The 26,263-nt window shown below is 41.7% G+C and overlaps 1 protein-coding gene across 3 annotated transcripts in view; it reads left to right on the top strand.

The window, feature by feature from the left end:
- LOC126465494 (meiotic recombination protein REC8 homolog) overlaps window positions 1-26,263 on the top strand; it is a 412,324-nt gene that overhangs the window by 14,602 nt on the left and 371,459 nt on the right. Inside the window, exon 2 of one of the 3 annotated variants that reach the window (XR_007585977.1) lies at window positions 12,815-12,966. The exons of the other annotated variants lie outside the window; for them this stretch is intronic. The gene's annotated coding sequence lies outside the window, so the exon portion shown is untranslated. The remainder of the gene's footprint in view (window positions 1-12,814; window positions 12,967-26,263) is intronic. 3 annotated transcript variants of the gene reach the window in all.

The raw sequence follows: 26,263 nt of genomic DNA, 5'->3' as shown, positions 1-26,263 counted from the left end.
TAGTTTAATATTGCAAGGAATAAAAAATGAAAAAAAATGAATGGTAGTAGCTGGAATCAAACCCAAGCCAATGAATTACAGTTAGTGCATTTAACCCCTCACTCATGGTGCCATTCGTGTCAACTTCTTCTACAAAATGCTGCATACCTTACACCTGCAGAATATTTTACACACACTTCTAGTGCTCAAGAGTGCCAGAATGGATGACATCACAACAGAGCATGCACAGTTGTGTCCCTTCTCTGAATTGATCATAGCATAACTGACCACCATTTCAGAACTTGATATTGGTTTCTAGTTATTTTGGAGAGACAACATGATTTGTATACCAACACACATTCCAAGAGAAATGCCATAATTTTAGTGTGATTTCTGGCTCACATTAAAAGAGAAATGGCATAATTTTAGTGCAACGTTTACAGAGTGCTGTAGCACAGTAGCACCCATTAACCAGTCACAACTGTTACTGCTGTCTCTGATGTACTTAAACTACACACAAATAAGTTTTCAACTGATAACAGCTAGAGTTCGGCTTGCTAAGACAGGCTTGAGTTTTATATCAAATATTGTCCACCACTAACAAAAGCAGATGTGGATGAATGATATGTACTAATTAACCAATGAGACTTGCATTATGTGTTTTGCGGAGATTTCAACATGCATCACGTCACATGAGGCTGTGGAGTCAGTTAATGCATGGAAAGGCAGTGATGATGCAATGTTTATGTTAGGAGTGTTATTGCTTGCTAATTGAACAAATCCATACTCTGCAATCCATGGAAATCTTCAATGTAAAACAATCAACAAGCCAAAAGGAATGACAGTACCATGATGGACCCAAGAATGTTTATGTGTGATTGCAAAATGAATTTACGTTTGGGATTGGAACTGCAGGAAAAAAAGGTCCTATGAACATCTGTCCGGAAATGCATCATTGCCATGGTAGATGGCACTGATGAATGAAAGTTACTCTGACCACGTGCCATGTGTTCCTTGTATGTTGCACGCTGTGTGATGGACGCAGTGTACTGTAAGCAGCAGAATGGTCCAGTGTTCATGTAGGGAACAAACTGAGATGGTGTTTTTTTACTGCTAAGCAGATGGAAATGGTCGAAAGGCAGCGTGGCTATGCCAGAATAAGTACCCTCACAGACACCAACCACATCACACAACGTTTTAAGCCCTCTCTGGGTGTTTGTGTGATCATGGATCCTTTCTGTCCATGGGTCTTTTCAGAGAGACAAACGTGCAGGGAGGCAGTGGACTGTGCATACACAAGATTTGGTGGATTGGGGTCTGCCTCTCGAACATTTCCATTTACTTGGCCATACAAAAACACCATTTCGGCTTATTCCTGTTGTGAATACTGGACCATTCTGCTGCTTACAGTACACTGTGTCAATCACACAGCATGTGGTCAGAGGTACTTTCATTCATCAGTGCCATCTACAGTTGCAACAATGCATTTCCAGTCGTTTGTTCATAGGACCTTTTTTCCTCCATTTCCAGTTATGAATACATCCCTGCAGTTTGTTAATTGTATTAATGTTCACCCTGTATAATAAACAGTGTTGAACTATAAAAATGTCAGTACCATCACCAACAGGATTGTAAAAAAATCCATCAAAAAGGACCCTGGAAAGAGTTTCGTGATAACTTTCAGGACCTCTGCAAGCGTATGGTCAATAGACCACAAATTTAAAAACAGAACTTAACAGAACAGTGCTTAAGACTGGATAGAGGCATTTGCTTAAATTGTCACTCAACCCTCAGTCATTCCTAAACTATTTATACAGTGGATATTGTATCATTTTCCACTGCAGACCTTATTAGTTTGAGGCCATTCACTATCAGTGAACTAGAAGCAGTGCTAAAGAACCTTAGTGATGCCATCCCAGGATATGACAACATTCATTACCATATGTTAGCTAATTTAGCCACTGAAGTGAAACTCCTATTGACAGAAATTTTCAGCCAGTTATGGGAAGATAATGAATTCCCAGATGAGAGGCATAAATATGTAATGATAATTATTTGTAAACCCGAGAAGAGTTCCGACATGGCTTCATCATGTAACCTCGTCTTGTTATCCTCATGTTTATTGGAAACTTTTAAAATTTTAAGGTGTCTAATGGAATGGTGGTTAGTGAGAAACAACCTGTTATCGGATACCAAGTATAGATTCTGTAACTAAAGAAGCACGATGAATTCTCAGAGCTTAGTAACAATGGATGTTATGTGCACACTCTTAGGTAAAGGTTATTTGACAGTGGTGTTGCCGGACATTATGTATGACTGTGTGGATATCTATCTATTGATGCACAAATTGTAATTGATGTGGTACCTAGTCAAATTCATGAACTGCCTCTATAATATACTGCACCATCGTGTCATTTACATACAAGGTAAATCCCTTTATGGACTGCAACACTATGTGGGATATTACTACAAGGATCAATTCAAAGTCTTCTTGTACACTGTCGATGTAAAAAAGTTGTTTGGAAATACAGCTAAGGTCCTGCAGTATACAGATGATATCTGTATCCACACATCACTGACAAGCTGTATGCTGACACTGTTCAGTCTCAAGCAAGCCAGTGATCTCAGAACGGCCATGTGAAACTGGACTTTGCTTCTGAGACATGAAATCAATTGACTGTTTTCTTAAGACATCAGTAGATTAGTAAATGTGGTAGATTCATTTAGGCACATATATAACATTCTTTTGAAAAGTTCCACTGAGGTTAGGTCTCTACGTAGACTGCAGAATGATATGGGCCAAACTCTTATAACGTATGACAGGAAATATTGGGCAAGCATTGTACATACTATGTGAGGTGGCTCATGTACAGTGGAGAACAGAGAACAGATGTAACAGTTTACTCGCACTACACCATGGCCTCATTCCTCCTGTGCTGGATTGTAGGCAGCACTTAGTACGGCACTGCCCCAAAGTATACCCTCTATAAAATTGACACCATGGAGTAGTGTGCTATTAAAATTTATGTAGGTGCTATGAAATCCACTCTAACATATGTGCTATTAGATCAGAAATTTATACTCTGCAGAGCAGCTTTATCACTGCATCTGCTTTGTGGGAGACTTCAGATGTTCAGATAAATTATCTGTACCAGGAACATGCCATGTGGCAAAGAAAAATTTGTATTAGCCTCTAGTAACAGTCAGGTATAAGGCAGCATACCACTCATACTGAATGATGTACCACCTCCAGCGTTTAGACTTGAGTATGGAGCCTTCTGCTACAGACCATCATACTGTATCAACTAAGGTGCTTCGCCACTTTTACTATCAAGGAGCTAAATATTATTCAGCACATCATAATGTACAACTATCCCCATATACACTGCCAGATCTGTCAAATGAAGGAACAGGATTTGCATACTCATGTCCTACTGTGGAAACCAGAGCTGTGTAAGAGCTGTCCTCTGAAACAATTGTCTTTACAGCTGAGGTTCCAGCAATGAGAGAGGCACTCAGATACAGACTGCCTAACATCGACAATATTCTGATCATAAAAGGTTCATAGAGTGGCCTAAAAAAACTGAACATCAGTCCTAGAACTTCAAAACAATTACCTTTTTGATTTACAAGACCTAATCTATCAGTGAATCAAACAATACAAAAGAGTGCAACTTCTCTGGGTCTAATGGCATCGTGGAGGCAGAGACAACAAAATTGTTGACCAATTAGCAAAGAATGCCATCACAGAAGGACTATCATTCTTTCTTTGTCTACCTTATACAGAATTTTCAACTACAATAACTAAAGGAGAATTTGATGATTGGAACTGGTTTTGAGACACCTCTCAAATGCAGAGAGAGCAAAAGTTTGTGGTCAGTAATGCATTTCTAAAAGAGCATGGCATTTAACGTTACCACTCTCATAATGGCATACAACATCAATTATAAGAATGCAAAATGGACGTGGGTCTTGTCCTGTACTCCTTCACCGAATCAAAGTTTAAACTCTCCATATTATTAAGATCACCCCTCATAAATAGATCTAAATCAGTTTGCGCTCATCTGATTCTGTTATGACAGTCAGCAGGCCAAAATTTGTAAGGCAGTCGTCAAACAGGGAACCTTCCCCAACAACCAAAAATCTATGCCCCATCACAAGATACTTTCAGACATGGGCATTCATTTGTAAATTTCATTTCATCTGTAAATTTCAAGATGTGAGGAGACAGAGCTACAACAACTGCAGAACCTGAGAACAACTCTTGAGTTAACCACAGGTGCACATCAGCAGCTACTATCAGAAGAAAAAAACTGTATGAAATCATTCTATAATTGGTTATTTGCATACATTGTTAATCTCTTGCACTATTAGTTATTTAATTCAAATGACGGGACCTAAAAACTTATCCTTGTGAAAAATGATTGCCAATTAGGAACATCTTCAACACAAGGATAAGAAAGTTTCTATATTTATTTTATTGGTATTGATAACTTGTTATCAAGAAATAGTAAGATGTATCAAAAGTCCACTAGTAACAAAAAAATCATATGTAATTGTTATACAGGACTGCTATAAATGATTTGTTCGTTTTCAGAGCTTTATGTTTTCCAAGATACTGTATGTACAAAAATGATTTATTCATGAATAGAACTGTAAACTCACAAAGTTTGCATTTTGCACTCTGCAAATGTTCTACGACTGTCCCTCTGGTCACATGACCCATGTCCAAGCAGTAGTCACGTTCCTTCCATACCTTATGTAGCATATCCTGTCAATGGTCATCACCATAGCAATGATGTGTCCTCCGAACTGTGCCTGTGTTCATTGCTGTTAATGTACCCCCAGAGGAAAATGTCATAAGGCATTAGGTGAGGTAACATGGGGGGAGGGGGGGGGGGGGGGGCACTTGGGAACAGCCACATCATTTTCCCCACAACACTCAGTCCAGCGATGTGGAAGTTCGTCATTTAGGTAGCGACTGATGTCATGGTCCAGTGATGGAGTACCCTACCTACTTCTTCTTTTTCCATTGGCACTACATCCTCCGATGGGATATGTCCTCCTCGATAATTTTCCACCTCTCACTTCGCTGTAGACTTCCAGTTATGGCAACCAACTCATGCAACTCATGCAACCAACTCATGCAATCTCGTCACTCCATCTCAGCCTCACTTGTCCTCTTGCTCTTCTTCCTCCAGATTTGCTGCAGCAGGCTGTCTTTGCAAGATCTGTCTCATTGAGTTGTATTACCTGTCCATCTCAATCTACACAACTTTATGAACTTGACTACATCATCCTCCATATAGCAGTCATAAAGCTTGTCATACATTCACCTTTTCCAACTCCCATTTTCATACACAAGTCCAGAGATTCTCCTCATACTTCTTTTGTGTGATTTCAGTATGCTTTCACCCTGCTTTTTAATCATCCATGTTTCTAAGAAAGTTGTGGGTGTATCAGCATTATATGGAGCCAGCACTTAGTCTCTCATGATAGAAGCTTGGATTTAAAACATCACAGCATTTCAAACAACATCAATTTAAAGCATTTATGCAAGCCATAATTTCAGTCGAATTGAAGCCATTTGCTTCTATCTTTGCACCCAGATAAGTGAAATATTCTACTCACTCCAAAGACATTCCATCAAGGGTTACTGTGGGCTGTAAGGGTTGATTTGTACCATTATACATATACTTGGTCTTTCCTTCATTAATTTTCAAGCACATCTTCTCTGCACTCACTTTTAGAACTGAGAAAGCGCTTTGTATATCTCTAAATGTCCTACTCATTAGGTCCAAATCATCTGCATATCCCAACAATTGTGCGGACTTATAGTAGATAGTATCTCTTGTCTGGATACCCGATCCCCGATTCATGCTCCACTTTTTTGAATGCCAATTTGAAGGCAGGAAAGCCCATCCCATTGTCTTAGCCCAGTTGTGTGGGAAACTGGGGTGATAGACTGCACTCGCACAGTACACTGGGGTGCCTTAGGGTGACCTCTATCAAACACACCAACTTCCCAGGCATCCAAAATTCCCACGTTGCATCATAAAGTTTAGCCTGATTTATTATGTCATATGCTGAAAAGATGATGCACACTAGCAGTAAGTTTGTTGATCTTTTCTACTATTTGCCGGAGAGTAAATATCGGGCCCACTGTTGACTTTCCTGGTCTGAATCCACATTTATAAATGTTCAAATGTGTGTGAAATCTTATGGGACTTAACTGCTAAGGTCATCAGTCCCTAAGCTTACACACTACTCAACCTAAATTATCCTAAGGACAAACACACACACCCATGCCCAAGGGAGGACTCGAACCTCTGCCGGGACCAGCCGCACAGCCCATGACTGCAGTGCCTTAGACCGCTCGGCGAATCCCACGTGGCCCATGTTTATAACTTCCAATAATATTTTCTGATATGGGTGAGAGTCTACTAAACCAGATATTTGACAATACTTTACATGCAATATTTAGAAGTGTTACACCTCTGTATTTACTGCATTTAGACATATCACCTTTCTTGTGTATCAAACATACTATCCCTACATTCCATTCTTCTGGAAATTCTTTCATTTCCCAGATGAGGCGCAACATCTTGTACACCCTGTGATTTAACTCAACTCCTCTGGCTTTCAATAGTTCTGATGATATATTATTAGTCCCTCATGCTTTATTCTTCTTCTATTGGTTTGTCTACTTCTTCTTGAGAGAGAGGAGGGACTATGTCCTTATCATTTTCTTCTGGGTGGGTTAGATCTCTTCTATAGGGGACTCTGGAGCATCCACCAGTTCCCTAAAATACTCTGCCCCACGTTCCAGTATCTCCTGGTCTCAGTTAGTTATTCCCGATTTTTGGTTTTACATATTTTAATATGCAGCTTAAATGTTCTTTCACTATTAATCTTCTGATAGTTTTTTCTGACCATTTGTTTTTCAATTGTCTCCCATTCTTCAGTTAACTTTCCTTCCCATTCCCTTTTCTTTTTCTGATGCAGTTTCTTCTATTGGTTTCTTTTATCCTGATAATTTCTTAACAACCATTAAACATATATACGATTTCTCAAGCATTTTCCTATAAGCCAGGTTTTTCTCATAACTTACTCTCTTATGATCTTCATCAAACCAGGAATTCCCTAGTTGTTTCGTTTTCTGTTTTTCTTTGGCACTTCTTCTGCTGCCTTAATGACTGCGCCCTGCAAACACTCTGTTTGTGATCCAAAGTATCACTTCCACTAGGAGTGTACAGTGCAAGATTCTCAGTAACTATGTCAGGGTGCATTTTAACAATCTCTTCATTTTTTAGCTTTGATACCATATAATTTCTCTGAGATTTCCTGCATTGGATATTCGGGCTCTTAGTTTTGCAATTACAAAATAGTTGTTTGAATCCACATTAACTCTTCTGTAGCTACATACATCTAGTAAGGTCGAGAAATGCCTGCTGTCAATAATTACATGATTGTTTTGGTTGAAGGTTTGCTGATCAGGGCTACACCATGGTCCTTTATGGATCCTTTTGTGTGGGAACATAGTGCTACCTACAGCCACATTATGTACTAGTGCAAACTGAACAACTCTTGTGTCCATTATCATTTGTCTATTCATGTAGGCTATGCTTTTCTATTGCTGGACGATAATGATCTTCTTTTGTAGTCTATGCATTGAGGTCTCCCTGCACTATTACATGCAACGAAAGCAACAGTAATCCACCCATTACCTAAACCTGAAGAAGTAGAACTTTTCATTAAAGAAAAATTAAACCTCGCGCCACAAAACAAAGTAGGTCCATTTATAAGAACAAATTGAGCAGTTTTACCTACTCCCCTTACTTCGTTCTTTTTCCCCTTAGCAGAAGATGTCGAAGCACCAAGGGTGCCGTCCACATTTACAAGTGTTTTGTAAACGAGCAATCGTCGGCAAAAAACTTGATTATAGCCCGCTCGGAGCTAAGTAATATATACACACGCGCTCAGCGGCTAAGTCAGACGTAACGTTACATGCCCACCCACCAGCCCCGCAACAACATCCACCCTAATCAGACTTATTTAAAATACTTATTTACCTACTTTAATTACCCTGAGAAGGAGACCTCACTTAATGTGAGGCCATTCTCTAGGATGGCCTACGGCTGTGCGTCTGAGAAGGACTTTGAGGTTTTTAATTCATTGAGGTTAATAAATCACTTACCCTAATGTCCTAATAACCTACAAAAGATTATAGTGCAGCGAGGGCCTCGTAATACTAGGCCCCTCGCTGCTGCACTGATCACAAATGTAAGCGAGCCAACGGCTGTAGCGGCTAAGTCCCACTCAAGGTCACTCGAAACAGGAAGTGACTCAGCAAAAAACTTGATTATAGCCCGCTCGGAGCTAAGTAATATATACACACGCGCTCAGCGGCTAAGTCAGACCCTAATGTCCTAATAACCTACAAAAGATTATAGTGCAGCGAGGGCCTCGTAATACTAGACCCCTCGCTGCTGCACTTATCAATGGGCGCCCAGCAGTCCACATACGCTGCGTGCGCCAGGACTGATGCTATATAAGGAGCACACTGTCCTGTCTAGTGCATTCACTCTTGTGTGAGTGAATAGCCACTGAGGCACTGCTTCTTACAATGGTTCGTAGACGTTGTTATCGTCGTCGCCGACGATTGCTCGTTTACAAAACACTCTGGGGCACTCTGGGATGCTCTCTGGGTTCTCTGGGTGCTCAATAGATGGCAGCACAGTATGTCACGTGACCACAGTGGCGCGTGACCTTGAGTGTGCGAGAGAGAGCGCATGGAGCTGCGAGCCCTAGTATTACTAGGCTCGCAGCGGGCTATAATCAAGTTTTTGCAGAGTCATTTCCGGCGCTTTATGAATGGGCGCCCAGCAGTCCACATTCGCTGCGTGCGCCAGGACTGATGCTATATAAGGAGCACACTGTCCTGTCTAGCGCATTCACTCTTGTGTGAGTGAATAGCCACTGAGGCACTGCTTCTTACAATGGTTCGTAGACGTTACATGCCCACCCACCAGCCCCGCAACAACATCCACCCTAATCAGACTTATTTAAAATACTTATTTACCTACTTTAATTACCCTGAGAAGGAGACCTCACTTAATGTGAGGCCATTCTCTAGGATGGCCTACGGCTGTGCGTCTGAGAAGGACTTTGAGGTTTTTAATTCATTGAGGTTAATAAATCACTTACCCTAATGTCCTAATAACCTACAAAAGATTATAGTGCAGCGAGGGCCTCGTAATACTAGGCCCCTCGCTGCTGCACTTATCAATGGGCGCCCAGCAGTCCACATACGCTGCGTGCGCCAGGACTGATGCTATATAAGGAGCACACTGTCCTGTCTAGTGCATTCACTCTTGTGTGAGTGAATAGCCACTGAGGCACTGCTTCTTACAATGGTTCGTAGACGTTGTTATCGTCGTCGCCGACGATTGCTCGTTTACAAAACACTCTGGGGCACTCTGGGATGCTCTCTGGGTTCTCTGGGTGCTCAATAGATGGCAGCACAGTATGTCACGTGACCACAGTGGCGCGTGACCTTGAGTGTGCGAGAGAGAGCGCATGGAGCTGCGAGCCCTAGTATTACTAGGCTCGCAGCGGGCTATAATCAAGTTTTTGCAGAGTCATTTCCGGCGCTTTATGAATGGGCGCCCAGCAGTCCACATTCGCTGCGTGCGCCAGGACTGATGCTATATAAGGAGCACACTGTCCTGTCTAGCGCATTCACTCTTGTGTGAGTGAATAGCCACTGAGGCACTGCTTCTTACAATGGTTCGTAGACGTTACATGCCCACCCACCAGCCCCGCAACAACATCCACCCTAATCAGACTTATTTAAAATACTTATTTACCTACTTTAATTACCCTGAGAAGGAGACCTCACTTAATGTGAGGCCATTCTCTAGGATGGCCTACGGCTGTGCGTCTGAGAAGGACTTTGAGGTTTTTAATTCATTGAGGTTAATAAATCACTTACCCTAATGTCCTAATAACCTACAAAAGATTATAGTGCAGCGAGGGCCTCGTAATACTAGGCCCCTCGCTGCTGCACTTATCAATGGGCGCCCAGCAGTCCACATACGCTGCGTGCGCCAGGACTGATGCTATATAAGGAGCACACTGTCCTGTCTAGCGCATTCACTCTTGTGTGAGTGAATAGCCACTGAGGCACTGCTTCTTACAATGGTTCGTAGACGTTGTTATCGTCGTCGCCGACGATTGCTCGTTTACAAAACACTTGTAAATGTGGACGGCACCCTTGGTGCTTCGACATCTTCTGCTAAGGGGAAAAAGAACGAAGTAAGGGGAGTAGGTAAAACTGCTCAATTTGTTCTTATAAATGGACCTACTTTGTTTTGTGGCGCGAGGTTTAATTTTTCTTTAATGAAAAGTTCTACTTCTTCAGGTTTAGGTAATGGGTGGATTACTGTAAATGTGGACGGCACCCTTGGTGCTTCGACATCTTCTGCTAAGGGGAAAAAGAACGAAGTAAGGGGAGTAGGTAAAACTGCTCAATTTGTTCTTATAAATGGACCTACTTTGTTTTGTGGCGCGAGGTTTAATTTTTCTTTAATGAAAAGTTCTACTTCTTCAGGTTTGGGTAATGGATGGATAACAGTTTACAAAACACTTGTAAATGTGGACGGCACCCTTGGTGCTTCGACATCTTCTGCTAAGGGGAAAAAGAACGAAGTAAGGGGAGTAGGTAAAACTGCTCAATTTGTTCTTATAAATGGACCTACTTTGTTTTGTGGCGCGATGTTTAATTTTTCTTTAATGAAAAGTTCTACTTCTTCAGGTTTAGGTCATGGGTGGATTACTGTTGCTTTCGTTGCATGTAATAGTGCAGGGAGAGCTGGTTTGGAATCCTTTGAAACTAGGGAGATCTTAGCTTACCGTACTATACCTGTTTCTGAGGTTATTATCTCTGGTGAGGGTTCCTACCTTATGCCACATGATGCACTGGACATATGTCATAGGTTTCCTCTAGCTTCTCATAGAAGGCATGTTTATCCTGGTCATTTGCTACTTCTGTAGTTGCATGTGCATTGATCAATGAATAGGTTGCAAATCAGACCTTCAGTCTCATTTGTGAGATTTTAGATATTTGTCCAGTAAATTTACCCACTATATGTTTTAAATTGATTGTGCTTGGTATGGGAAGCTGGATAATTTTCTACCATGGTCCACAGAGCAACCGTGAATTTAGTACCGGGTTCGCAGTAAGACAAAAATTTAAACATATAGTGGGTGAATTTATTGGAATAACATCTAGAATCTTGCAAATGAGACTGAAGGTCTGATTCACTCCCCCTGGTTGGAAGATGAAATTCTCAGAATAGGCAGTCAGTTGTGGAAACAACTACAACAGTTGCAATGTGCCCGAGTAGGATGTACACATCGCAGACTTCTCACAGAAGAAAGACAGCCCATACAGCTTTGTCTGTGGCCTTGAAAGAAAACCTTAATCTTCCACGAATCTCATTCATGCGTTCCAGTTTCATAAGGATTTTCAGTGCCCCACTCAAACCCTTTTCTTGCTTTGTTGCCATTTTGTCATGGCACTTCACTCGAAATGCAAACTGATGGGCACAATGCTAGCATAGATAGTTTATGATTCTGTTCATGCATCATTTGTATTTGTACTTTGGTAAACAGGACTTTGAAAATGAATGAATCATTTACAATAGTCTTTTATATTAAATAACATTGTTGGCTACATACACTAGCTGGGCAGCTAAAGGCCAAATAAATACAATAAAAAATGGTAAAGGCCGATAGTGAGATGGTTCCATTGAAGACACCACCACACCACCGATTCCCTTCTCTAACCTTGTTCAGTCAGTGATTGAGCTTCATCACTGGTAACCTCATCATTGATAGGATTGTAAACTCTTATCTTCCTTCCTTTTCCGTCACTATTTTCAAGACTCTTTTGTTCATTGTGTGTTTGTATTCCATCTCCATGAAGATATGAGTAACAATTATGAAAGGTTCTAATTATCCCTTTATTTTCCATTTGCGCTGATTACCTGTCACTCAAACCACAAGACAGCACAATGCTATCATCACCAGGCACCCCTTTCCTTGACTACTTACCCAGTTTTGGACGAACTTGATCCATAGTTCATAAATAAGAGTGAACTTGTCAGCAGGGCTGTCTGGAGCTCAGGATGATATCTCATTGAAGAGGAGGTATCTGATATGTTCACAGAAGCTGTCTCTTGTCATTTTATCTCAGATAAAATTACTCCTCTAAGAATATGATCAAAGGTAATCAAAGGGAACACCTGTAACACAAAAAATACTTCTAGTGTACACAATAACAGTCATTGCCACCAAGGCCTCCAGTGATATGTTCCAAGTGGTGCATTTTATTTAATTCCAAGCATTGATGCTTTATATTTTTTTATGATATACAGCACTGTTTGTCAAAAAATAAGTCAGAATCTACCGATGGTGATGTCATCCACTTGGTGGCAGACATATGTAGTGGGCCCTCTCTCTCCATCAGGACATTCAAAGCAGCCCTTTGTGTAGGCGATACTGAGTTGTGACCTTCTACTCTGTTCCGTCTCCATCAGTCATCTTCACTATTGTTCCTGTTGACTCTTGATACTCTTGTGGAAAGAATTGACATAGTGAAACGTCTCCTCCATCTTACTATCTTCATCATCAGTGCCTCTGGTCGAAAATCACAATCTGAATCCTGTAAGCCACTTTCTGATTGCGTATATCTGAGTTCCAAAAATATGGAAAATTTCTCTTCATTGGTAAGATCATGTGGATACAACATAATGGAAAACATCTTTTACAGGCAAAGAAACACTAACTGATGAGGCGAGTAACAACAACACACAATATATGACAGAAAATTTACGTTACCACATCCAGTGTGGAATTACGAGAGCAGAAATATTTTAAAAAGGAGTTATTAGGGGTCAGTTGTGACCCCTCCTGCTGTTGCAGGTAAAAATTATACATCATGAAATTTCCATGAAACCATTAAAAATTTAGCAAGTGCTGTACACTATTGTCAAAAGTAGAACAAATAAATGAAAATCACAAAGTTTGTTGCAAACATATAAAACTGAATTCATTATTATGGAAATAAAAGTTGAAAGGTTTCTTTTGATCTTTTTCGCTGTTCTAATGCCAAATTGAAATTGTGGGGAATCACATATGATTATTATAAGTACAATTGGAAACATAATTGAAAGATTGAGCTGAGTGATTATATTAGTCCAGAAGTTTACATTACTATCAAATTGGTAGAGGTTGATGCATTAGCGTGATGGTCACATGCACACACTTAATTTTACAGACACCTAATTTTACTGTTGCTCAAAAATACATAGTGCCTTAGGGGGAGAGATGTTTAGAAATAAAGTAAATGCTGACATGATATATAAGTGAGTGCATGGTGTTCCTGTGCCCGAGTCTTTCCAAGTCAAATCAACACATATGCCAACCTGGCACTCCACAGTTTTCATAAAATTTGGTGTGTTCATTGTACATGACAAGAGAATGAAAGATATGAAATTACAGAATTTAGCGCAAGGAAGGCAAAAGTAATGACCACTCGAAGTTCTAAAAATGTGTGGTGACAAAAATCAGCATTTGTGGTTCATAGTTCTGCCAAAGAATACATCACCCTGAACTTCATTGTTTATTGATGGAAATAAATGTACATTTTTGAGAATTTTTCTAAGGTACCATTTTCCTTTGCTTAATCTACAAGGGTAATCCCAAAAGTAAGGTCTCCTATTTTTTTTATAAGTACAGAACTGTGTTTGTGTGGCAGTTGGCCACACTGTTATGAAGAGTGCTTCACACGCTGTGTGTAAACATATGCATGCTGTGCTGAGGCGCTTAGTCTTGGCTTGGCAGCCGTTGAGAAGGGAGCTCCCGTTGGATGTTACCGCCAAGTGCGCATTGCGCGCAGTTATTCGGTTTTTGAATGCAAAGGGCATTGCGCCAATTGAAATCCATCGCCAAATGACAGAAGTGTATGGTGAGTCATGCATGGATGTCAAAAATGTTCATAAGTGGCATAGAGAGTTTGCAGCTGGTCGGACCAAAATTCATGACGAACAAAGGAGCGGGGACCGTCAATTTCTGAGGAGACAGTGTTGAAGGTTGAGCCACTGGGACCACAATTAATGCTGACAGGTACTGTGAGACTCTGAAAAAACTCAAACCGACAATTCAGAACTGGAGAAGAGGAATGTTGAGCAAGGGCATACACATTGTCCATGATAATGCTCGCCCACACGTCGCTCGGCAAACCGTCGCTCTCCTTCAACAGTTTCAGTGGAACATAATCACCCACCAACCCTATAGTCCTGACTTGGCGCCCAGAGACTATCACCTGTTCCCTAGGTTAAAAGAACACTTGGCCAGAAAGCGATTCAGCTCCAACGACGAGGTGAAAGAAGAGGTTCATAACTTTCTGAATAGCATGGCGGCGAGCTGGTATTACATGGGCATACAAAAACTACCACAGTGTCTACAAAAATGCATCGACAGAAACGTTGATGTTGAAAAATAGCTAAATGTTCAAGCTGTAAACTGATGTAAACCATTGTAGAAATAAACAGGTCTATGTACTTATTAAAAAGTAGGAGACCTCACTTTTGGGATTACCCTCGTATGAGCAATTTTTAGCAAATCAGCATTTGTTATTTAGTTATTGTAGCAGATTTTTCTAACATATTGTGTTATATCTAGTTTTTCCTTAAAGAGGAGTAACCCTGTACATGGTGTTCCATTTATTCTGACCACCCTAAATAACTATTTGTCCAGATGCAAATTACAAAATGTTTCAATCAAATGTTCTTTAGCCATCAGGGGGACATCAGTCAGCATGATTGCCTTCATTGTAGCTTTTTTTTCATAAATATGTGAACAGCGGCATTTTTTTAAATGGCACCCTGTATTTTTTATTCGGTAATTCATTTCCTCTCCTAAAGACCTATTCAAAATTGTATCACAATGTACCATTAACGGAAACACAATGTTATTAACACAACATTGACTTTGACGTTCCCAGCACTTAGTGCAGGTTCTCGGGGTAATGGAACACATCCACGTGCTGACGTTGACAGAGGACAAATGTAAACATAAGTAGAATGCACACCCGTCATTCCGTCAATCATCATCAGTTGGAGAATTGTATGAGTAGAATGTACACCAATGAAGAGAAGGTAGAAATGCTACTCATATGTGGGGAATGTAAGTTAGCAGAACAGTAATTGCAATACTATTTTCTTATTTACGGGTACATTTAGTACAGTAGTTCAGTCCTTTTAAATACTGTTGTGTAGAGTAGGCATACAGTAAAGGCTGTCCTTCCTACAAACATCGATGTAATGTTTCTTTTATTATTGTTGTTGAAGGGAAATGCTATGCAGGCATCATAACTGTACAGATAGTGATATCCTGACAAGAACCCACCTTCCCGACAGATGTTTTCTCGTATTGTTGTGACGCTTCAGGAAATGGAAAATTTCAACCCACAACAATGCAGTCGTCATAGCACTCGCACAGACGAGGCTGCCGAAGTTACTGTTCTCGCTTCCGTTGCTATGAATCCACATGTGGAGCACACAACAGCTTGAACACAAGATTGGTACTCCTAAAATCAGTGTACATTGTATTCTTACACGTCACCGGTTCCATCCTTACCATGAACACCTACATCAAGAATTGCATCGGAATGATATCCAGAATCATGTACAGTTCTGTCAGTGGGCACAGCAGCAAATCCTCACCAACCCGAACTTCTTCTCCAATGTTCTATTTACCGATGAATGTTTCTCCTCAAACAAAGGGCAGGTAAATACAAGGAACATGCATAATTGGTCCAGCGACAACCCACGATGGCTTAGACAGGTGGAACGTCATCGTCAATGGAGAGTTGTTCTACAATTATTGGCCCCTGCTTCATCAACGGTAGTCTAAACGACACAGTGTATGCCAACTTCCTCAGACGAATTCGTTCTCCTCTTCTGGACGAAGTGCCGCTAAGAACCAGAATGCTTACGTGGTATCAACGTGATGGATGTCCAGCACATAATGCCTTGCATGCATGTCGCGTTCTGAACTGAAGGCATTCTGCCAGATGGATTGGTCGAAGAGGAACAGTTACTTGGCCTGCTAGGTCTCCTGATTTAAATCCTCTGGACTTTTTTCTTTGCGGATGCATTAAAGATGTTGTCTATCGCGGTACTCCAACAACTCCAGAGGACATGCAGGAACATATTGTGCTTGTTTGTAGTTCTCTTCAGCAGGCAACACTGGAAGCAATAAATAATTCTTTCATTCAAGTGCACCAGTGTATCGGTGTCCAGGATCACCACTTTGAGCACCTTTGAATGTTACACTCCTGGGCAATGGTACAATAAAGTCAAAGTCAATTATGTGTTGTATTTTTTCTTGGTTTTCATTTGTTTTCTGACAGCTCCAGCAAGTGGACAACTTTGTGATCCTGGGCTCAAAGTCAGTGTTGTGTTATGTAATTAGTAACGTTGTATTTCAGTGAATGGTACACTGTGACACATTTTGAATAGGTCTTTAGGAGAGGAAATGAATTACTGAATAAAAAATACATGGTGCCATTTAAAAAAGTCATACCACTGTTCATATCTTTGTAAAAAACAGAACTACAATGAAGGCAATCATGCTGATTGATGTCCCCCTGACAGCTAAAGAACATTTGTTTGAAACATTTTGTAATTTGCATCTGGACAAACAGTTATTTAGGATGGTCAAGATAAATGGGACACCCTGTATATTATCTGTATATTGTAAATCAACTCTGTTTTCGAGTTTGCTGATAACTATAATTAACCTCAAAACACTTTAGGAAACTAGTAGTTTTTACCACAGGTTTTTGTGTTGCATTAATAGCAATCTCGTCGTGTGTATTTGCTTCAATTCTTACAGAGAATAAGCAATTTTTTAGCTCAACAGATTGAAAGATAATCAGTGAGCTTCATTCAAAGATATAAGCCCACTGCCTTACAATTTATTGTGCCAGCTAAAATGCAGCCCCACTGCAAATGCTGTTTTTGAACATGGTATGAGTTAGTTGATGTCTGGAAGAAGCTGGAAATCGCTCTGATTACTGTGAAAATAATTGGCAGCTGCTACAAATTGGTGTGTTGGAAGAGCTCCCTTTGATACCTGTGCCAGAGGTACCTCAAGTTTTGCCCTCTCCTGTGGATCCTGTTTCCTCTGCAGAAAGTTACGAATCTGTCATTACTCGTCCACTTGACCACAAATGGTGTGTCAGTAGCAAATCTAGGAGTCCTGTACAGGGTGGACGGGACCAGGGAGGACTCAGGGTGTTGTACCGATCCCCATAACCAACAAATTTGAGATGCCGTCATTCACTGACAGTGAAACTGAACCGGTAGGACTCACTTCACCTGTTTTGTGAAAACATGTTTTGTCCAATGTCAGGAGGAGGTAAATGCAAAAGGATAGGAGTCCATTAATCATCGGCAGTTCAAACATATGACGAATGAAGGTACCCTGTAGGAAATGTCAGCAAGCGACAGGAAAGGACACCAGGTGAACTCAATCTGTGTGCCTGGGGGCCTCATTCAACTTGTCGAAGAGGCTGTCCCAGCAGCCATTGAGGAAACAGGGTGCAACAAACTGCAGATTGTGGCACACATTGGAACAAATGATGCCTGTCATCTGGGCTCCGAGGTCTTTCTTGGGTCATTCCAGCAACTGTCAAGAAGGCTGAGACGACCAGCCTTGCACATGGCATTTCAACAAAGCTCACAATTTTCAGCATTATCCCCAAAACTGATTGTGGCCATTTGCTTCTAGGTTGAGTGGAAGGACTGAACCAGATACTGTGAACGATGTGTGACAAGCTAGGCTGCAACTTCCTGGACTTGTAGGGTTGAGAACTGTAGGTCCCCTTAAATGAGGCAGGAGTGCACTACACATCAGAGGTTGGTATTCAGGTAGCTAACTGTGTGTGGGGTGCGCACAAGGGTTTTTTAGATTAGGCGACTCACCATCCACTCCAGATAACAATAGCTGCAGGAAACTCAGAAGTATCAGTGTAAGATCGAAAGAAATACCTCCCACAGATGAGAGTATTAAAATCCTAATAGTAAATTGCTGAAGCATTCGTAACAAAGTGCCAGTGTGTGAAGTGCTCATGAAAAGCACTGAAGGTCACATAATACCAGGTACAGAAAGCTGGTTGAAACCAGAAATTGATAGCAGTGAGCTTTTTGGGGAAAATTTAAGAGTATATTGATGGGATAGGCAAATGGGAAATGAAGGTGGTATATGTGACGCAGTAGACAGGAAACTCAAATTCACAGAGGTAGAAATTGAAGCTGCATGTGAGATTGTTTGGGTAAGACTCAGTGTCAGAGGTGGGCGTAAATGATAATTGGATCCTTCTATTGACCACAAGACTCATCTGCTGTCATAACTGACAACTTTAGGGAAAATCTCAGTTCACTTGGACATAAGTTCCCCATTGAGACTGTAATCATCAGTGGAGACTTTAATCATCCAACAATTAATTGCAAAAATTACAGTTTTGTTAGTGGTGAGTGTGATAAGACATCCTGAGAAACTTTACTATAAGCCTTCTTTGAAAACTAGCTACCTTGAATGGCTAGTTAGTAATGCCACTCATGATGGAAATATATTGGATCTAATGGCAACAAATAGACCTGACTTCTTTGAGGAGGTCCACATCAAAAGTGGTATCAGTGACAATGACACAGTTGTGGCAAAGATGATTACCAAAGTACAAAGGATGACTAAAACTGACAGATATACCAGGTGGTTATTCCTGTAATTAAACTTTCCCTATATTTATAACACAGAAACTAATTACCATATGAGGACCAAACTTGGTAGCATTAATGTCAAGGACATGGGGAAGAGAAATAATGCAGAATCAGTTCAATTGAAACACTTTTAATGTGCTGCTACAGTACATCATACCATTACATACCAGTACCATTACTGCTGCAAAATGGGCTCAATGTGGCACCCATCAGTGTCCAGAAGAGTCTGAAAGTGTGGGATTGCATTCTGCACAGCAGAATGAAGCATGTCCATAGGTATGCTGGCTACCACTCCTGATATGCTGCACTTCAGATCAGCACATGTGTGAATGTTTCCCTGGTAAACCATGTCCTTCAGGTAGCCCCACAACCAGAAACCACAGGGAGTGAGATCAGGTGATCGTGCTGGTCAAGCATTGGAAATGATCGGCTGATAATTCGATCATTCCCAGATGTGTTTTGGAGAAGCAGGTGAATTTCATGAGCGATGTGTGGTTGGGCCCCGTATTGCATGAAAACTGTTGAGTTTAATGCGTTTCTCCTGTAGTGTGAGGATGACATGGTGGCGAAGCATATCACACTAATGCTGGCCAGTCACACACCACGTCTTTGGCTTTTGAGAGCCAACCTGTTCAAAAAAGAATGAGCCAATGACAAACGTAGCCGTGAAGCCATACCATACGGTGACACATTCACCATACACAAGAACTTCATGCACAATGACTGTAGGGATCCCCACACTCAGCAATTCTGTGTGTTCATGTCACCTGTCAGAGAAAAAATGAGCTTCGTCTGTCCATAGGATGGTCCATGGCCAGCTGTCATCAACTTCAATCCTTGCAAGAAAGTGGAGAACGAAGTCAACACATCATTGTGCACCCTGTGGTGGAAGCTGCTGTACGATATGGATCCTGTAATGATACGATTTGGGAATGGTTCGAAGCACATTCCGTACAGTGGACCACGGGATGTTCAACTGTTGTGACACAGCACGTACACTGCCTGATGATCGAGAATTGTGCACAACGCTGTCTGCTATAGCAAGAGCGATTTCATCAACCACCTGTGCTGCAACCAGTCGTTGGCCTCTTCTCGGAGTGACACCTAGTTCTCCAATTGATTTGAACTTCTTCGTCATGCACCGCACAGCAGCTGAAGAAAGAAGATTCTTCCATAATCCTTTCAGACGGTGATATTCTTGAAGTGCAGCTGCAGTGTTACTGTTGTTTAGATTACAGAGCTTCACCAATAATGCCCTGCTCCTTTCGTCCAACCTCATGTTGACAAGTCAACAAATACACTGCGACTGGTCAGGTGTGTGATGACTGATGACTGATCGTTGCACCTGGTGGCCATAGTTGGAACTGGATGGTGGTGCATGATGCATGGAAATCATGCAGCCCATACTCTCAGCATTAATGCTACCAAGTTTGATACTCGTACAGTAATTAGTTTTCATGTTATAACGTGTATTAACTGTATTTTTCTTCCTTGTCTCACTTCTTCTTCTGTGTGTTTTTGCTTTTAGGAAGCATTAATTTTTGAGTACTAGTAATAGTGTTCTATAGATTTTGTGTTTGTTTTGAATACAGTACAGAGACATGTAGTGCTTATTTTCATTGTTTTCAACAAGAAATGTCTAGTAACCACAGTTAAGTCAGCTATCAGCCGCCTTTAGTGAATTAGCAGTCTAGTTAAAAGTTGACTAACTCTCTACAGGAAATTGATTTCTTAGGATGGATAGGATGTGTGACTGCCGTGTACGGATGCAGGAGGAGCTGGCCACTGTTCGCGAACAGCTGAACGTGATGATGGCCGTCTTCAGGCTGCTGCCTTGGAGTGTAGTGGCAGTGGGGAGTCCGGTGCATTGCATGGTACACCCCAGGTGTTACATGCTTCACCCAGGGTCCCTGCTGTCGAGACATCTTCGCGGTTACCGGGCTCAGTTGGGCCACCCTCTCCCCAAGGGGAGTGGCTCGTTCAGCGGCGTTCGCGGCGCACGAGGCGGAGGGTCAATGTGGAGGCTGGCCGTGTGGCATCGCCCGCTCTGCCTGTGAGTGGACATGTGGCCGCTCCTTCAGCAAGGTCCAAGGAGGCACACGGGGGGAGGGGTTTATTAGTGATTGGGAGCTCCAACGTTAGGCAGGTAATGGAGCCCCATAGGGAAATAGCGGAAAGGTCAGGGAAGAAGGCCAGTGTTCACTCTGTGTGCTTGCCGGGGGGTTTCATCCGAGATGTGGAGGAGGCTCTGCCGGGGGCGATAGAGAGCACTGGGTGCACCCAACTGCAAATTGTTGCTCATGTCGGCACCAATGACTCCTGCCGTCTGGGTTCAAAGGTCATCCTCAGTTCATACAGGTGGTTGGCGGAGTTGGTGAAGGCAGAAAGCCTCGCTCGTGGGGTGGAATCTGAGCTGACTATTTGTAGTATCATTCCCAGAACCGATCGCGGTCCTCCGGTTTGGAGTCAAGTGGAAGGCTTAAACCAGAGGCTCAGACGATTCTGCAGAGATCTAGGGTGCAAATTTCTCGACCTCCACTATCGGGTGGAGGAATGTAGGGTCCCCCTGAATAGGTCAGGCGTGCACTACATGCAGGAAGCGGCTACGAGGCTAGTGGAGTGCGTGTGGAGTGCACATGTGGGTTTTTTAGGTTAGAGAATTCCTTCCCTAGGCCCGACAAGATGCCTCCTGAGACGCGACAAGGTAGTAGTAGGCAAAACACAACAGGGAATAACAATATTAATGTGGTAATAGTAAACTGCAGGAGCGTCTATAGAAAGCTCCCAGAACTGCTCTCATTAATAAACAGTCAAAATGCCCACATAGTACTAGGGACAGAAAGTTGGTTGAAGCCAGATGTAAACAGTAACGAGACTCTAAACTCAGATAGGAATGTATACCGCAGAGACTGGCTGGACAGTGAAGGGGGAGGAGTGTTTATAGTGATAAAAAGTGCAATAGTATCGAAGGAAATTGACGGAGATCCGAAATGTGAAATAATTTGGGTGAAGGACACGGTTAAAACAGGCTCAAACAAGGTAATTGGATGTCTCTATAGGCCCCCTGGCTCAGCAGTTGTTGTGGCAGAGCACCTGAAGGAAAATTCGGAAAATATTTCGAGTAGATTTCCCGACCATGTTATAGTTCTGGGTGGAGAATATTAGACCTTCTGGTGACAAACAGACCCGAACTATTTGAAACAGTTAATTTGCCGGATATGGACTGGGAGACTCAAACGTTTATAAAGGGTGGCAGGGACAAAGAATCCAGCAAAATTTCTTTAAGTGCATTACCTGAAAACTACCTTGAGCAGTTAAACAGAGAACCGACTCGTGGCGGTTAGGCCTTCTGGTGACAAACAGACCTGAACTATTTGAAACAGTTACGCAGAACAGGGAATCAGCGATCATAAAGTGGTTACTTCATCGATGATTTCAGCCGTAAATAGAAATATTAAAAAAAAGGTAGGAAGATTTTTCTCTTTAGCAAAAGTGACAAAAAGCAGATTTCAGAGTACTTGACAGCTCAACACAAAAGTTTTGTCTCAAGTACAGGTAATGTTGAGGATCAGTGGACAAAGTTCAAAACCATCGTACAATATGCATTAGATGAGTATGTGCCAAGCAAGATCGTAAGAGATGAAAAAGAGCCACCGCGGTACAACACCCAAGTTAGAAAACTGCTGCGGAAGCAAAGGGAACTTCACAGCAAACGTAAACATAGCCAAAGCCTTGCAGACAAACAAAAATTACGCAAAGTGAAACGTAGTGTGAGAAGGGCTATGCGAGAGGTGTTCAGTGAATTCGAAAGTAAAGTTCTATGTACTGACTTGGCAGAAAAGCCTAAGAAATTTTGGTCTTATGTCAAAGCTGTAGGTGGATCAAAACAAAATGTCCAGACACTCTATGACCAAAACGGTGCTGAAACGGAGGATGACAGACTAAAGGCCGAAATACTAAATGTCTTTTTCCAAATCTGTTTCACAGAGGAAGACTGCACTGTAGTTCCTTCTCTAGATTGTCACACAGATTACAAAATGGTAGATATCGAAATAGATGACAGAGGGATAGAAAAACAATTAAAATCGCTCAAGAGAGGAAAGGCCGCTGGACCTGATGGGATACCAGTTCGATTTCACACAGAGTATGCGAAGGAACTTGCCCCCCTTCTTGCAGCGGTGTACCGTAGGTCACTAGAAGAGCGTAGCATTCCAAAGGATTGGAAAAGGGCACAGGTCATCCCCGTTTTCAAGAAGGGACATCTAACAGATGTGCAGAACCATAGACCTATATCTCTAACATCGATCAGTTGTAGAATTTTGGAACACGTATTATGTTCGAGTATAATGACTTTTCTGGAGACTAGAAATCTACTCTAGGAATCAGCATGGGTTTCGAAAAAGACGATTGTGTGAAACCCAGCTCGCACTATTCGTCCATGAGACTCAGAGGGCCATAGACACAGGTTCCCAGGTAGATGCCGTGTTTCTTGACTTCCGCAAGGTGTTCGATACAGTTCCCCTCAGTCGTTTAATAAACAAAGTAAGAGCATATGGAATATAAGATCAATTGTGTGATTGGATTGAAGATTTCCTCGATAACAGAACACAGGCTTGTCATTCACAATGGAGAGAAGTCTTCCGAAGTGAGAGTGATTTAAGGTGTGCCGCAGGGGAGTGTCGAAGGACCGTTGCTATTCACAATATACATAAATGACCTTGTGTATAACATCGGAAGTTCACTGAGGCTTTTTGCGGATGATGCTGTAGTATATCGAGAGGTCGTAACAATGGAAAATTGTACTGAAATACAGGAGGATCTGCAACAAATTGATGCATGGTGCATGGAATGGCAATTGAATCTCAATGTAGACAAGTGTAATGTGCTGTGAATACATAGAAAGAAAGATCCTTTATCATTTAGCTACAATATAGCAGGTCAGCAACTGGAAGCAGTTAACTCCATAAATTATCTGGGAGTAGGTATTAGGAGTGATTTAAAATGGAATGATCATATAAAGTTCATCGTCGGTAAAGCAGATGTCAGACTGATATTCACTGGAAGAATCCTAAGGAAATGCAGTCCGAAAACAAAGGAAGTAGGTTACAGTACACTTGTTCACCCACTGCTTGAATATTCCTCACCAGTGTGGGATCCGTACTAGATAGGGTTGCTGGAAGAGATAGAGAAGATCCAATGGAGAGCAGCGTCCTTCGTTACAGGATCATTTAGTAATCGCGAAAGCGTTACGGAGATGATAGATAAACTCCAGTGGAAGACTCTGCAGGAGAGATGCTTAGTAGCTCGGTACGGGCTTTTGTTGAAGTTTCGAGAACATACCTTCACTGAGGAGTCAAGCAGTATATTGCTCCCTCCTATGTATATCTCACGAAGAGACCATGAGGATAAAATCAGAGAGATTAGAGTCCACACAGAGGCATACCGACAATCTTTCTTTCCATGAACAATACGAGACTGGAATAGAAGGGAGAACCGATAGAGGTACTCAAAGGACCCTCCGCCACACCCCGTCAGTTGGCTTGCAGAGTATGGATGTAGATGTAGATATAGAAATCTTAATTATAATCGCCTGATATATGTTCAGTAAACTAGATTAAAAAATCTATAGTGTCATATCTCAGTGAGGAACTTGAAACTTTCAGCATAGGGCAGGCGCATATAGAGGAACTCTGGCTCATGTTGTAAAGAAAAGTTGATGACACACTGGATGGATGTGTGCCTAGTAGAACAGTTTATAGTGGGAAGGAGCCTCCTTGGTATACAGCCACTGTAAAGAAACTTACTGCAGAATAGATGTAGAACAAAGTTTAGGGCTGTAGATAGAGAAATGCTGAATGAAACATGTTTGTCTGTCAACAGAGCAATGCGTAATGTCTTCAGTGACTAGTTTAGCAGAACCCCGCCCGGCTAGCTGTGCGGTCTAATGTGCTGTTTTCCGAGTGGAGGCGGTGCTGAGGACGAAGTTATCAACTTCGCCTCAGCCAATTGCCGGCTGAGTACAATCCGCCAATGGCTGGACGACAGTGGCCAGAAGCTTATTCAGAAGATGGAAGAGCAGCTTTCACCCACTTGGTTATAGATAATCGTCCAGGGCTGACTTAGACAGGGAAGGTAGTTTAGAAGTGAACAGACAGTTGTTGTAAATTGCAGTTGCTATGTACTGTGAAGTTTACGTACTATTATTTGAACATAGCCATTGAGGGCCTTTTTTTATGTTGTATAACATGTAGTGTTAAAGGTTTCATTGCCTGAAAAGTCACAAAGAAAAGCAAACCTTTTTTAACTCATTTTTGTGACTTTGTTACTAATTTGTTGGAGTGCTGTAGAACCTTCGTTCTCCTGTCCTGTTGCCTGATTCTGGGGCATAGCTGTGTAATAGTGACAGGCAGAAATTGTCTTAGTAGTGAACTGCATTAGTCGTCTTAGCAGTGTACTGCACCAGAAGAGGTTTCACGAATTCACAAGCTCGCCCTACTGTAACAACAGCGGCAACTCGGCCTCCACAGTAGTAATGAGGTGCCTCCACAGCAGTAATGAGGTGGCTTTTACAGAATTGGCGATGAGGGTTTACAAAATGTTGTGTATTAATGACCTTGCAGACAATATTAATAGCAAAATCAGGTTTTTTGCAGATGATGCGGTTATCTATAATGAAGCACTATCTGAAAGAAGCTGCGTAAATTTTCAGTCAAATATTGATAAGATTTCAAAGTGGTGCAGAGAGTATCAACTTGCTTTGAATGTTCAGAAATGTAAAATCTTGCACTTCATAAAACAAACAAAAAGTAGTATTCTATGACTATAATATCAACAAGTCACTGCTGGAATCAGCCAACTTGTACAAATACCTGGGTGTAACACTTGTAGGGATATGAAATGGAATAATCACATAGGTTTAGTCATGGGTAAAGCAGGCGGTAGACTTCAGTTTAGTGGTAGAATAATGGGGAACTGCAGTCAATCTACAAAGGAAATTGCTTACAAATCACTCGTGTGACCAGTTCTAGAATATCGCTGAAGTGTATGGGACCCCTACCAGATAGGATTAACAGGGGATATTGGACCTATACAGAGAAGGGCAGCATGAATGGTCACAGGTTTGTTTTGCCCATTGGTGAGTGTCACAGAGATACTAAAGAAACTGATATGTAAGACTCTTGAAAATAGACATAAACTGTCCCAAGAAAGGTGATTAACAAAGTTTCAAGAACTGGCTTTAAATGATTACTCTAGGAATATACAGCAACCCCTATGTATCGCTCACATAGGGATCATAGATAAGATTAGAGTAATTACTGCACACACAGAGGCAGTCAAACACTCATTCTTCCTGTTGTGGCGTAACAAGCTTGCTACGCCACACTGGGAAGGGAGCCGAAAGAAAGGCACGCGTACACACACGCCGACTGGCG

The sequence above is a fragment of the Schistocerca serialis genome, chromosome 1 (genome assembly GCF_023864345.2).
Source record: "Schistocerca serialis cubense isolate TAMUIC-IGC-003099 chromosome 1, iqSchSeri2.2, whole genome shotgun sequence".
NCBI classification, from domain to species: domain Eukaryota; kingdom Metazoa; phylum Arthropoda; class Insecta; order Orthoptera; family Acrididae; genus Schistocerca; species Schistocerca serialis.
This window is presented reverse-complemented; position numbering and strand designations above follow the sequence as displayed.